The sequence below is a fragment of the Helianthus annuus genome, chromosome 12 (assembly GCF_002127325.2).
Source record: "Helianthus annuus cultivar XRQ/B chromosome 12, HanXRQr2.0-SUNRISE, whole genome shotgun sequence".
NCBI lineage: Eukaryota > Viridiplantae > Streptophyta > Magnoliopsida > Asterales > Asteraceae > Helianthus > Helianthus annuus.
The window spans coordinates 44286175-44298497 of record NC_035444.2 but is presented as its reverse complement, the minus strand read 5'-3'; the positions used below and the strand labels follow the sequence as shown (position 1 = coordinate 44298497).

The window sequence follows — 12323 nt, the reverse complement described above, 5'->3', positions numbered from 1 at the left end:
TCATGCATGGAGGGTATTTCACCACGTTATTTAACACCAAAGCAGAAATCAGTGGAACTGATCGGTTGGTCATGTTTACAAGAAGGGAATGTACAGACATATAAAGGTCAGTTGTGTCCAGAATTAATAGCATCAAATGTATCAACAGTTGATGAAAAAAAATTGTCAAAAGTTGTTTGGATTCAGAGGCTTCGTACGAAGCTACTGGTGGCTCCGTACGAAGTGACTGTTCTTGAGGTAAAACAACTCGGTTCTGCTCGATCAGACCCTCTAATCAACTGAAATCAGTCCTAACATGATTCCACAGCTACTATCTCAGCTGTGAACTCAGTGGAACTCAGTGTCGGTTTGTTTTAAAAGTTTGAGAAAAGAAAGGTTTTAGGATGGATAATCTGCACTATGTTGGTCCTCAATCTAGTTGAGCATTTGTATCAGCTGCCAAGGCGAGACTGATGTACCAACGAACTTGTGAGACTTCTAAGTTTGATAAAAAAAAGTTTACAAAAATTAGAGAAATGAAGAAGAAGAGTAGGAAGATTCTTATGCAAACTCACTTTTGGAAAGCAAGGAGTGAGCTCTTGGAGTAGCAGCAACTAGAGGGAGTGAAATGAGAGTGGAAGGTTAAAAGTGAAGGCAAGGGGTTGTATTTATAAGAGAAAATTAGGGTTTAAGGGTGAAATGGGCCGAAATGGGCTGGGCTGTACGAAGTGGGCCTTCATACGAAGGCGGGCTGAGCCGGCTTCGTACGAACTTGCTGGGCTTGGGCCCAAATGTTGCAATTTTGGTATTTTAGCTGATTTTAAGCCATTTTAAGCGTATTTACAAAATGTACAAACGTCGAGCAAGTATAAAGGAGTATAATAATGTATTTTGCATGTAAAACAAGTATGAAGACGTATGAATTTGCATAGAACCAAGTATTAAGTATGTATGAAGTATGAATAAGCACCAAGTATGTATGAATAATGTATAACACAAGTACATAAAAGATAATGTTTTCCATTATGATTCAAGTCTTGGATTACAACGTATGAAATGAAATAAGAATACAAAGGATTACAAGTTTCCATTAAGGGAAAGTACAAGGACTTGCTAAATAAAGAAAGTTACAAAAAGCGAGGTGTTACAACTATCAACAATTGATGTAATTTCCGTGATAAAATATCATAATTGGGTTTTTGGTTAAAATTATTTGATTATTATGTCGTTGTGTTTGTATATTCATTATTTAATTTATGCGCATTGAATAGTTAATTAATTTGAATATTGTCTTACTCTGTTATTCGGTGATTATAAAAACGTCAATGTACCACCAAAAGTGAGACATGGCCCCACTCCCAATAGTACCGGATTGCCAACTATCTTGGAGGAGTTGGCGTAATTAATCAACCAGCATTGATGTGTATAAAATGCAACATATAAATTACATCAAATGAGGCATAAAACTAACCCTTTTTTAGTACTAATGTTGAAAAAAAGTGTGCTTTTGTCTTCCTTTTGTATTTTCAGGATTAAATGAGCTCAAATGAACAAAAGAAGCAAAAAGCCAGCTAAATCTAACAAGAATACAAGAAAAGGAAAAAACATGGCATGCCCGACCCCTCGACAGCATCCTCCCAAGCAAAAACAAGAGAATAGAAGGCTGAACACGCCCCGTGCTCAATAAGCATGGGGTGTGCCCAAGTGTCTGCAGAAAAGACAAAGTTGTAGAAGCTTCTATCACCCAACATGGGGGCGTGTCCACCAGACACGGGATCATGGTCAACTCTAAGATTCGCAGAATCTAGGAAATTCTTGATAGTACAGATACGCTTCTGCACACGGGGTCGTGCCCAGCGGACACGGGGGCGTGGTCAATTAATGCAGACAAACTGCATTTAATGAAGAAAGAGAAGATGGGTGGACACGGGGCCGTGTTCGGGCTTCTGTGCAGGCTATAAATAGGGGTGCTTGGATCACTTGCAACTCATCCCTTGGCAAACCACCTCTCTCATACTTCACCCACCCACCACCACCATCACAACCCACATCCACCACCATCATCCATCATAGAGTATGTGTAGTAGTCTCGGGATCCAAGATTGATAATAAGAGTTCATGACAATCAAAGGCCATGTTTGCCTAAGTCTCTTACATCACTTGATGAAGACAAGCATTTAGTGTAATACTTTTTATTTTTAATCTTTTCGCACTTTTTATTTGGTTATGTATTAATGACTTTAATAACTAGTTTCTTATGTTGAAGGTGAATCTTCCTTATCATTTGTCCGTGGTGTCTTGGCGTTATTTTATTGTCTATATAAAATAAAAGATTTACACCATTCATATCTCCACAGTCTATATGGAGATATGTTGGCTAACAAGTCGGGGGTTAAGGGAATGGTTTGGTAAGAGTCTTGCCTTGTTCAGTGTATAGATCCTGCAAGGACCTGGGCCAAGCTTAGAAGGACCTCCTTCAATACCCACTGGTATTGGATGGCGGGGGTTCGAATTTCTTGATCCCCTCATATGTAAGCTACTATTAAAACATTAATCCGGCTACTTATGATCGTATCCTTGCTGACTCAAACTACTTAGCCGAGGGTAACGTCACCTTCAAAAGAGAGGCCTACCACATTACGCATTAATAACTTAACTAATTATCTTTCAATAATCCAACCCCTTAGGATTGTATCCTTGCTGACTCAAACTACTGGGTTGAGGGTAACGTCACCTTCAAAAGAGGGGCCTACTACTATAACTAAGATCATCTCTTAAAAAGTGCAAAAGTGCGGAAATAATCAAAGGTTACACTAAAGGCGAGTCGGATCCAAGTGATTCATCTTTTCTATCTATTTTTATTTTTATTTTCAGCATTTTTAGTTTTCATTTTCTAGTTTAAAACTTTTTTTCTAAATTTTTAATTTGATTAAACGTTGAGGATAAACCGGTATTAAAAGCTCTTGTGTCCTTGGACGACCTCGGTATTTTACCAACACTATACTACGCTCATGATGGGTGCACTTGCCCATATGTGTGTTTGGTGTTAGTAAATATCGTGTTTTATAAATTTAAAACTTGACTAATGTGTTAAAAAGGGTTAAAAATATACTTAAAAATACATCACACCGCATGCGCACCAAGTTTTTGGCACCGTTGCCGGGGACACAAGAATTTTAAGAAAGTTAGGAATCAACGGCCTAATCGTTTTTTCTTATTTTTCTGTTTTTTTTAGGATTTTTCTTAATTCTTCAGCTTCTGCAGAGCTCAGCACGGGTCGTGCCTGGTCGGACACGGGCCGTGCCCAGTATCATTACTGGCAGTTTTTATTTTCCGAGTTATAGAGAGTTGAGCATGGGGCCGTGTCGGTGCAACACGAGGCCGTGCCGAGCTCCCCAATAACAGGGATCCGGAAAACAATTACTATATCTCCGACCACGGGCCGTGTTCATCTGAGCACGGGGCCGTGGTGAAACTTCTGACCAACATTCTTTTGTGTTTTTATTGCAGGACTTGGAACCCAGGCACCGCACCTGATCTTTCTATGTAGTGTATGAGCTCCAGTTCCAGTAGAGACATAAAACAACCTCTAGACGAACTTGAACACTTTCTAAGAAAAAGACTTAAAGCTAAAAACCAAGAGAAAGTTTCGGGGAACCCACTTCCAATGGTGGACCAACGTACCCTCATGGATTACCTACGTCCCATCGTAGGTAATCTCGGCGCCGCTATCAATGCACCGAATGTCGAGGCCAACAACTTCGAACATCGGCCGCATTTGATACAAATGCTCCAAAACTCCGCAACCTTCCATGGGCTTGCGGACGAAGATCCCCATTTACATATTACTAACTTCTTGGAAATATGTGATACCTTTCGGATTAATGGAGCATCAAATGACGCCATCCGCCTGCGAATGTTTCCATTCTCACTAAAAGAGCGAGCTAAGGCTTGGCTTAATACGCTCCCAGTTGGCTCGGTAAACACCTGAGATGAAGTAGCCCAAAAGTTTTTATATAAGTATTTCCCTCCTGCTAAAACGGCTAAATTAATGACTGAAATTAATACATACTCACAAGAGGATGGGGAATCCTTATATGAAACTTGGGAAAAGTTCAGGGAGCTACTAAGAAAGTGTCCTCATCATGGTTTTGCGGTTTGGCAACAAGTATCCACTCTACAATGGGTTGTTGCCACACACAAGACAAACACTTGACTCTAGCTCCGGGGGACTTTTAGGTAATCGTCGCCCAAATGAAATTTATAATCAAATTGAAGAAATTGCTCAAACCAACTTTCAATGACACATTCCCCGAGGCACTAAATCTATTGCCCCGAGCGCCCATAAGGTTGATGAAAGCACCTCTTTGCAAGCCCAAATTGAGGCCCTTTCTTCAAAAATCAAAAAGTTAGAAATGGCAAAAACGGCCTCGGTTATGGCTTGTGAAGGGTGTGGTGGGCCACATGAAAATTGTAGTTGTATGAAAGAAATGGATAATTAAACAGAATCAGTAAACTTCATTGATAATAGACCTAGGCCGTCGGGTCCCCCAACGGATACCTACAACCAAGGATGGCGTAACCACCCTAACCTTGGTTGGAGGGAACCCGAAAATAGTAGTAACCAACAAAACCTAAACCAACGAACAGACTTTCAACAACCAAGAAGCGAGTCACAAAATTTCTCTCAACAACAAGGAGGACGAGAAAGGCTTGAAGATACCGTATCTCGCTTCATCTCTGACACCGAAAAGAAAAACTCGGATCGATTTCAACAACTGGAATCGAATTTTAGAAATCAACAAGCTAGTATTCAAAATATTGAAAAAAAAAATAAATCAACTAGCTCAAAATATCTCTGAGAGACCACAAGGCGCGTTACCAAGTAATACCAAACCAACCCAAAGGCGCAAGTACATCTCATCACATTGAGAACCCGTACCATGGGTCTCGAGGAGGCTCCAGTACCTCCAACTGAAAAGAGCCGATCTAGTCAAACCACAACTTCACCAACGCCCCAACAAGAGACGGCTCCTCCACCAAATCAAGAGCCCACCAAGAATCCTCCAGTTCTGTACCCCGGTTGGTTAATTCGCCAAAAGACCGATGAGCAATTTACAAAGTTCGTAAATTTGCTAAAACAATTGCATGTAAATATTCCATTTATAGACGTCCTAGCCCAAATGCCTAAATATTCAAAATTTATGAGGGATTTCCTCACTCACAAAAGGAAAATTGAATCATTGCAATTAGTTAATTTAAGAGAAGAATGCTCCGCCTTGCTGCTGAACAAACTCCCGCAAAAGAAGATTGATCCTGGAAGCTTCACAATCCCTTGTTCGATTGGGGAATCTCCCATTCGCAATGCACTAGCCGACCTCGGGGCTAGCATCAACCTCATGCCCGCATCAATGTTCGACCGACTCGGCCTAGGGAAAACAAGCCCTACAAAAATGAGCATACAACTCGCTAATAGGTCCGTCAAATATCCACAAGGTATCGCTGAAAATCTATTGGTCAAAGTCGGCAAATTTGTCTTCCCAGCTGACTTTGTCATACTAGATATGGAGGAAGATACCGAAGTACCACTCATCTTAGGGAGGCCATTCCTAGCTATGGCCCACGCAGTGGTAGACATGAACAGTGGAACACTAACATTAAGGGTTGGGGACAAGGAAACGAAGTTCGGAGTTGGAAAGAGAGTAGAAGACGACGACCCGGTCAATTATATGAAGGTCATAGAATCTAGTTTGGATGATTCTCTCCGACGGTGCAACATGGGATGCAAAACATCCCACTTGGGTGACATATGACTGGATTTGGGTCTAGGCAAGGACCCTTATAAACGTGGCGCACCACGGAGGCATTCCGCGAAACTATCCTTAGTTTAGCTTAGATTAATTTTTATGTTTTCTAGTTTAGTTTTAATTTTCAGGAATAAAACAAACTCGGGATGGTGAAGGATACCAATGGAAACTTAAGCCAGCATCCCATGCACAAAAACAGAGCCTCCCGACAGTTTTTCTTCGTTACAGCAAGTTTATCACGTGTCGTGCCCACCCAACACGGCCCCGTGCTGAACAATATGCAGAAAATCACCCAGTTCAGGTAACTGGACACGGGGCGTGTTCGCTGAACACGCCGCCGTGCCCAGGCTTCTGTTTCTTTTTATTGATTTCTGTTACTGGCAACCTGAACACAGGACCGTTCCCAGACACCACAGGCCCGTGTCCAGACGCCCAGTAACATTAAAATTTGTTTTTAAACGCACTTTTACACATTCAATCAACCTAAAAACTTATTTTTGGGACACATTGAGGACAATGTGTAATTTAATTGGGGGGGGGGGATGCTAAAACCTTGAATTTTGCAAGTCCTAAATACAAGCTGTTGGTGCAGTCATTTGTCGTCTTCGTCTTAGTGTCAAGTCTCGGTCACGGTGCAGATCTGATCGGGGATGACATCACGAGTGACATCACCTAGGTGACATCACAAGTGATGTCATCATTCAAATAAATCAATGTGGCCGTTTACATCAATGTGATTTATTTGTATGAAAGAAATTTGAGATATATGTTAGACATATAAGACAAACCTCTTTGAGGTCCAATTAGGAGTTGCCATTCAAAGAACCAATGAGAGAAGTTCAAAAGATGACAAAAGGCTCATGACAAGGTCATGTGATGGATCGCTTATTTGACATTATGTCGGATCGCTTTTACGGCAACTTGTCTGAATCGCTTTTAGTTTAATGTGTGAACCGCCTTTATGGCATGTCTTTTGAGCGGTTCACATCTAGTATAAATAGGTAGTTTGTCATTTCATTTGTAACGGGGGTTCAGAATTAATACCGAGGTGCTGCCGGTATTTCCTCTTACTGTAATCGTTTGTAATATCAATATACAAGAGGATTAAAGTGTGAAACAAGCTGTGTATATGTTCGTTTCTTTGTTTCCGCCGCTGAAATGGATTTGAGCTCTTCCGAACGACTCATTTAGGTCGAAGTCCGATCCTACAATTGGTATCAGAGCCAAGGAGGAGGAGATCTCGCATATACAGCTCGTTTCTTATCATTTTTCTGCTTCTACATCATTCTTTTTCGAAAAACGCAACTTTTTACGGTCAAAATTGCTTCAAATTTACATATTGTGTGCGGAATCATGTTTTAACAAAACCTGGAAAGTTTCAGACCTTAATTCGGCTTAAAAGTGATTAAAATTGAATTTTCGTTCTAAAAGCTGTTCGTGTTTGCTGACGTCACGTCTGAACCGCTCGAAATCACGTCTGAACCGCTCGAAATCACGTATTTCTGTACCGCTCGAAATATTTCTGGACCGCTCGAAATACGTCTGATTCGCTCATAATGTCGTTTCTGAATCGCTCAAAGTTACATCCTTGAACCGCTCATAGGAATATTTTGAACCGCTTATAAGAAAAGTGTGGCTCGCTCATTTGACCTTACCTAGATCGCTCATAGGAAGTTTTCACGTGGATCGCGTTTCTGACAAAGATAACATGACTCACTTATAAGGACATCATCACTCCCATTACAATATTCTGCTTGCTTATTGCATGTGATTCGAGTATGAGGCCTTATCAAAACATTGTTGTCGGCCAGTTGCACTTGAGACCCATGTGACCCACCTCCCCATTAAACCAATCGGATTTTTTGTTTGTCTATAAAATTGCCATTTTTTATTGACAGTTCATTGAAAACAAATTGTACTGCCCAAGATATTCATATTTTGTCGCCCACTTGAAAATCATTGGCTCGCAAAATGGCCTAATCTTAGCCCACTTGCCGCCCCACTACCTTATAAGCCACCGCCCCACACATTTCATAAAAAGAATCTTAACCCACCGCCCATTTTTTCAACAGTTTATGTGATTTTATGTGATTGGTTAAAAGTGCTCAGGTTGTTTGGCGGTTCAAATTGTGTTTGGTGAATACGGGGTCAGTTGATCTTAGTTATGTCTGCTTAAAGTTTGTTCCAGTTCGTCAGGTGTTACTTGTTCGCATACGGTGTTTGGAAATCCAAGTTGTGTTTTGGTCGCGTGAAATCGTGTGGAAGGTCACATTCGCTTGTCGATTCTAGTCCGTACGATTTGGAGTTCAAAAATTGTTCACGTTGTCCGAAAGTTCATCAGTTCGCTCATACTGAGTTTGTTTGTTGAAAATTGATCCGAGTCAAAGCAGTCTGCTCAGTGTTTCATTCAAATCCGCACAGAATTGATTATCAGTTCGAGTACCAGTTCGTTTCTATTAATTGATAATACCGTAAACTGATTGTGTTGTTTGTTTGTCTTTCAGGTATTTTCCTGCCGCATTACTGTATTGCTCGAAGTATTATCTGATTCTTGAAGAATGGATTCTGATTTTTACAACGCTTTTGCTACTCCGACCTCGATTACCCAAAGTGCCTTGATTGAAAATGAAACCGGAACGTCTCAGAAGCCACCGAAACTCATGGATATTGATGATTACAACGTGTGGTCAGAACGATTCGGAAATTGGGTTGAAGCTTATCATCTTGATGCATGGGAACACACCGAGGAACCATATGTTAAACCAGTTAAAAATGGTGTGCAACTAACACTTCGAGAGATGAGTACAGATGAGAAAAAGAAGTATCGAGATGAGAAATTAATGGTCAGTCTACTTCAGCAAGCGATAAAAGAGGATATCTTGATTCTACTTCAACATGACGGAACTGCATATTCGATATGGACAGAATTGGAGGCTAAGTTTACAGGAAGTGACGATATGTTAAAGAACAAAATGTCTCTCATGAAGAAAGAATTTGACTTGTTTAGGGGATTAAAAAATGAAACCACCAAACAAATTATTGATCGATACTGTAATTTGGTGAGAAATATGACAAAGTTAGGTGTTAAGAAAGATACTGATGAATTAATTGAAAAACTTGCAGATGCACTTCCATATGAAATCTGGGGAACATTCTTGATGATGCTGAAGTCTAACAAAGTGGAATATAAAAAGATGAAACTCGGAGACTTCATAAAGCATTTAGAAGCCCAAGAGATGGAACAGAGAAAGATCGCTAGGGTGAAGAACTACGATGGAGAGCAGGATATCAGTCTGTACTACAAGCATGGTGCTACTGATTCAACAAAGTTTTCACCTAAGATCGAAACTGCCTACAGCGTTAAAGATTCTACTGAAGTGAAGACATCTCAGGGATCAAGCAGCAGCACAAGATTTTCATCTTTTGATCCTAACATCTCTGTAACAAAGAGTGGTAGAAAACTTCAGTGTAACATTGTGTTGAGTCTTGAAAATGATCAAGATTACTCTGAAGATATTGCTAAAAACCAAATGTCTTTGTTAGGGATGATTCTGGAATCTTATAGTTGTTTTGTTGCAGGAAAGATCGGTAATCCAATGCTCACGAAAGAGGATTACGATCAAATTGATGCTGAAGAAATGGAGTTGATGGATATAAAATGGTGTATGGCGAGTGTGATGAGACGTGCCGAAAAGTTCAAACAAATTACTGGCCGTGATGATTTTCGTGATGCGAATGTTTCAGCTTTAGGTTTTGACAAATCTAAAGTTACATGTTTTCGTTGCAGGGAGAAGGGGCATTTCAAGAGGGAATGCAAAAACCGTGAAGCTACCGGTGCCCAGAATCCTTTCGGAAACAATGATTATCACAAGAAGGCCATTTATCATCAAATCACACAACCAGCACAGCAGCATCAGGCACAAACAGCTCATGGAAGAGACGTGGTTGATAAAAGGGCATGTGTTGTTAGTCAGGGAAAATATGATAATTTTACCTGGGAAAAATATCTTCCGAAAGAAAGCAAAGTATGTGTAGCTGAACAAAATGATGAGAAGTTGGCTGAAGGATTTACTTGGAATGATTTCTGTACAGATCAAGACTTTATGGCCAAAAATACTTCTCATGCTTTCTTTGCTAATGCTTATGATTTAAAATGTGCAGAAAGATGCAGAAAAGTCATGGAAGCTGCTGAAGAGAGACGAAGAAAGATTCAAGAGGAGGCTGAAGAGGAAGAGAGATTGAAGGAAGAAGCAAAAGCTGAAAAATTGAGAAGAGCTCATTTTTTAAATTCAGGCAGGACAGTGAAAGAAGTTCCTGAATTTGAAATTAAAGTGGATGCTGAACCGGTCATGGTCCAAGAAAAGTGCATGAACTGTGATTCGCTGATTAAACAGAACAATGAGTTGTTGCACAATATTCACAAGCTGAAAGAATCATATGATACTATGAACAGAGAGATCAACAAATACACAGATTCTGGTGGTGAACAAGCTGAAGCTATGAATACTTTGAAGATAGCATATCTGAGACAGCTTGATACAGCGAACTATAACATAAAGAAATGTGTAGATCTCGAGCTTGAGTTGGCAACACAAAAGATAGAAACTGAAAAAGTTAAGAAATTACTAGACAGTTACTCATGTTCTACTTTTGTTGTTGACAGGATTTATCCGGTGGTGAAAGATTTGAAGACCTTTGAAGAAGTGAAGATTGGTGAAGAAGAACAATCCATGACAAAAGATGAAGAAAAAGTGAAAGCTTCTGGTAAGAAATCGAGTGTATCTTACAACAGATGTCCGCCCCCAGTAGAAAATGGATATTCACCTCGAAATCCAAATTCAGAAAGAGTCAATCAAGCAATCAATTTGAAATGGGAGTCTGGGTCGTCGGATAACTTACCAGAAAGTATTGATGTCACATATACGTCATCAGACACTGATCATGAGTCAAAGTTGATAAAAAGTATGGTCGATCAGGTGTTAGACACAGATGACAATGAGGAATCAAAAACGAAGTCAAAACCCGAGTCAAAGTCTGGGTCCAATGCGTCAAAGCAAACAGTCAAAAAGGACAAACGGGTTTATGATAAAGAGTTTTTACTTTCGAAATCTAATTTGAATGATGAATCGGTCAAAGTGGCATATACTTTGAAAGGTTCTGACAAATTATATTCAGATGAAAGTTTTCCAATAAGAAGTGTCAGAATTGAAATGATTCAAAAGGTTTTCAAAATCACAGAAATTAATATTTCTGAAATAAAAGATTTTAATCTTAATGGAAAACCTAAACAATACACTTCAAGAGATCAACAAAGAATCAACAAGAAAATGGGTTACAATTGTGGTTATAGTTTCCAAAAGAAACCAAACCATGATCGTAATTACAAAAAGAAAGGTCTTGGTTTTATTCCACCGAAAAACTATAAAAATGTAAAATTTTATAAACAAAAAAATGTGTTTGTTTCAGGAAAAACTTCGGAAGCTGAAAAAGAAAAATTATTCAGAAATCAGACAAATCAGGAATTCCTTGCCAAGAAGCAAGAAGAATCAAAGAAGACCGAAGTTCTGAAGAAGGTTGAAAAGAGATCCTGTTTTCAGTGTAAAGCTGTTGGTCATCTTGCGAAAGATTGTCCGATGACATTCAGACCAAAACAGGAAATCTCAAGAAAAATGAAAGACAAAGTTGTTGAAACGACTGAACTATCAACCCGGAAGTTTACAGGATTTGAGAATTCAACTTATGAAAAAGGAGAATCTTCAAAGAGTGCTTCCAAACGCATAGCCAAAGAATCAAATCAGAAATGGGTTGTGAAAGGTTCAGGTAACAGTTCTGGTGATGAATCTGATTCCATAAAATCAGAGGAGCCATGTGTTGAAGGAAAGGTTGTAAAGAAAACTCCGAAAGTGGACGATGTGAATTTTCCGCCACTACATGCTAACAATTACAAATCTAAAATCGGAAAAGTTGATGTTCCAAATCAATTTTATTCAGACAAGAAGAAAATTGATGTTGGAAAAACTTTCAACGGCAATGTGAAACGCATCTTTGGAAGAATGGCCAGTGGTAAGGCCCAAAGCATTCAGGAGTTTTATGCTTCCAAAGGATGGGTTTACAAGTCGGTTGAAAAGAGGGATGAAAATGATGAGGTTACACCCAAGGATGGTCAGGCTTGGGTGGATATATTTTTCCAAGAATAAAATCCTGACTTGCCGGAGATCCCAAGATGGTATTGCGGATCATGAATCGGCATCTTTCTAAATCTGTTTGTGAAGTTGCAGGACTTGCCGGAACTCCCAGGTTTGTAAGCGAGGAGTAGGAATCGGCATCTTGAGAATTCAACCTAAAGATGGTAATTGGTTGAAAAACAGGTTTGAAGAGCTTGAATTGCTAAACTTACAAGTGGTTGTATGGTAGTGATTGGTATAGATATTACAAGTGGTTAAATCAAGGTCATTGATTTGGACTTGATTTAATTATCATTCAAGAATTTGGTAAACAAAGTGATGATTTGAACCCCATTTTACAAAAGATAAAAAC

General features: G+C 39.6%; 1 non-coding gene across 1 annotated transcript; it reads right to left on the bottom strand.

Moving 5' to 3' along the window:
• Positions 1–4024: 4024 nt before the first annotated feature.
• On the bottom strand, positions 4025–4131 carry LOC118485155. Its single transcript, XR_004875460.1, has one exon. It is a non-coding gene; the product is annotated as a small nucleolar RNA R71 (small nucleolar RNA).
• Positions 4132–12323: the final 8192 nt, after the last annotated feature.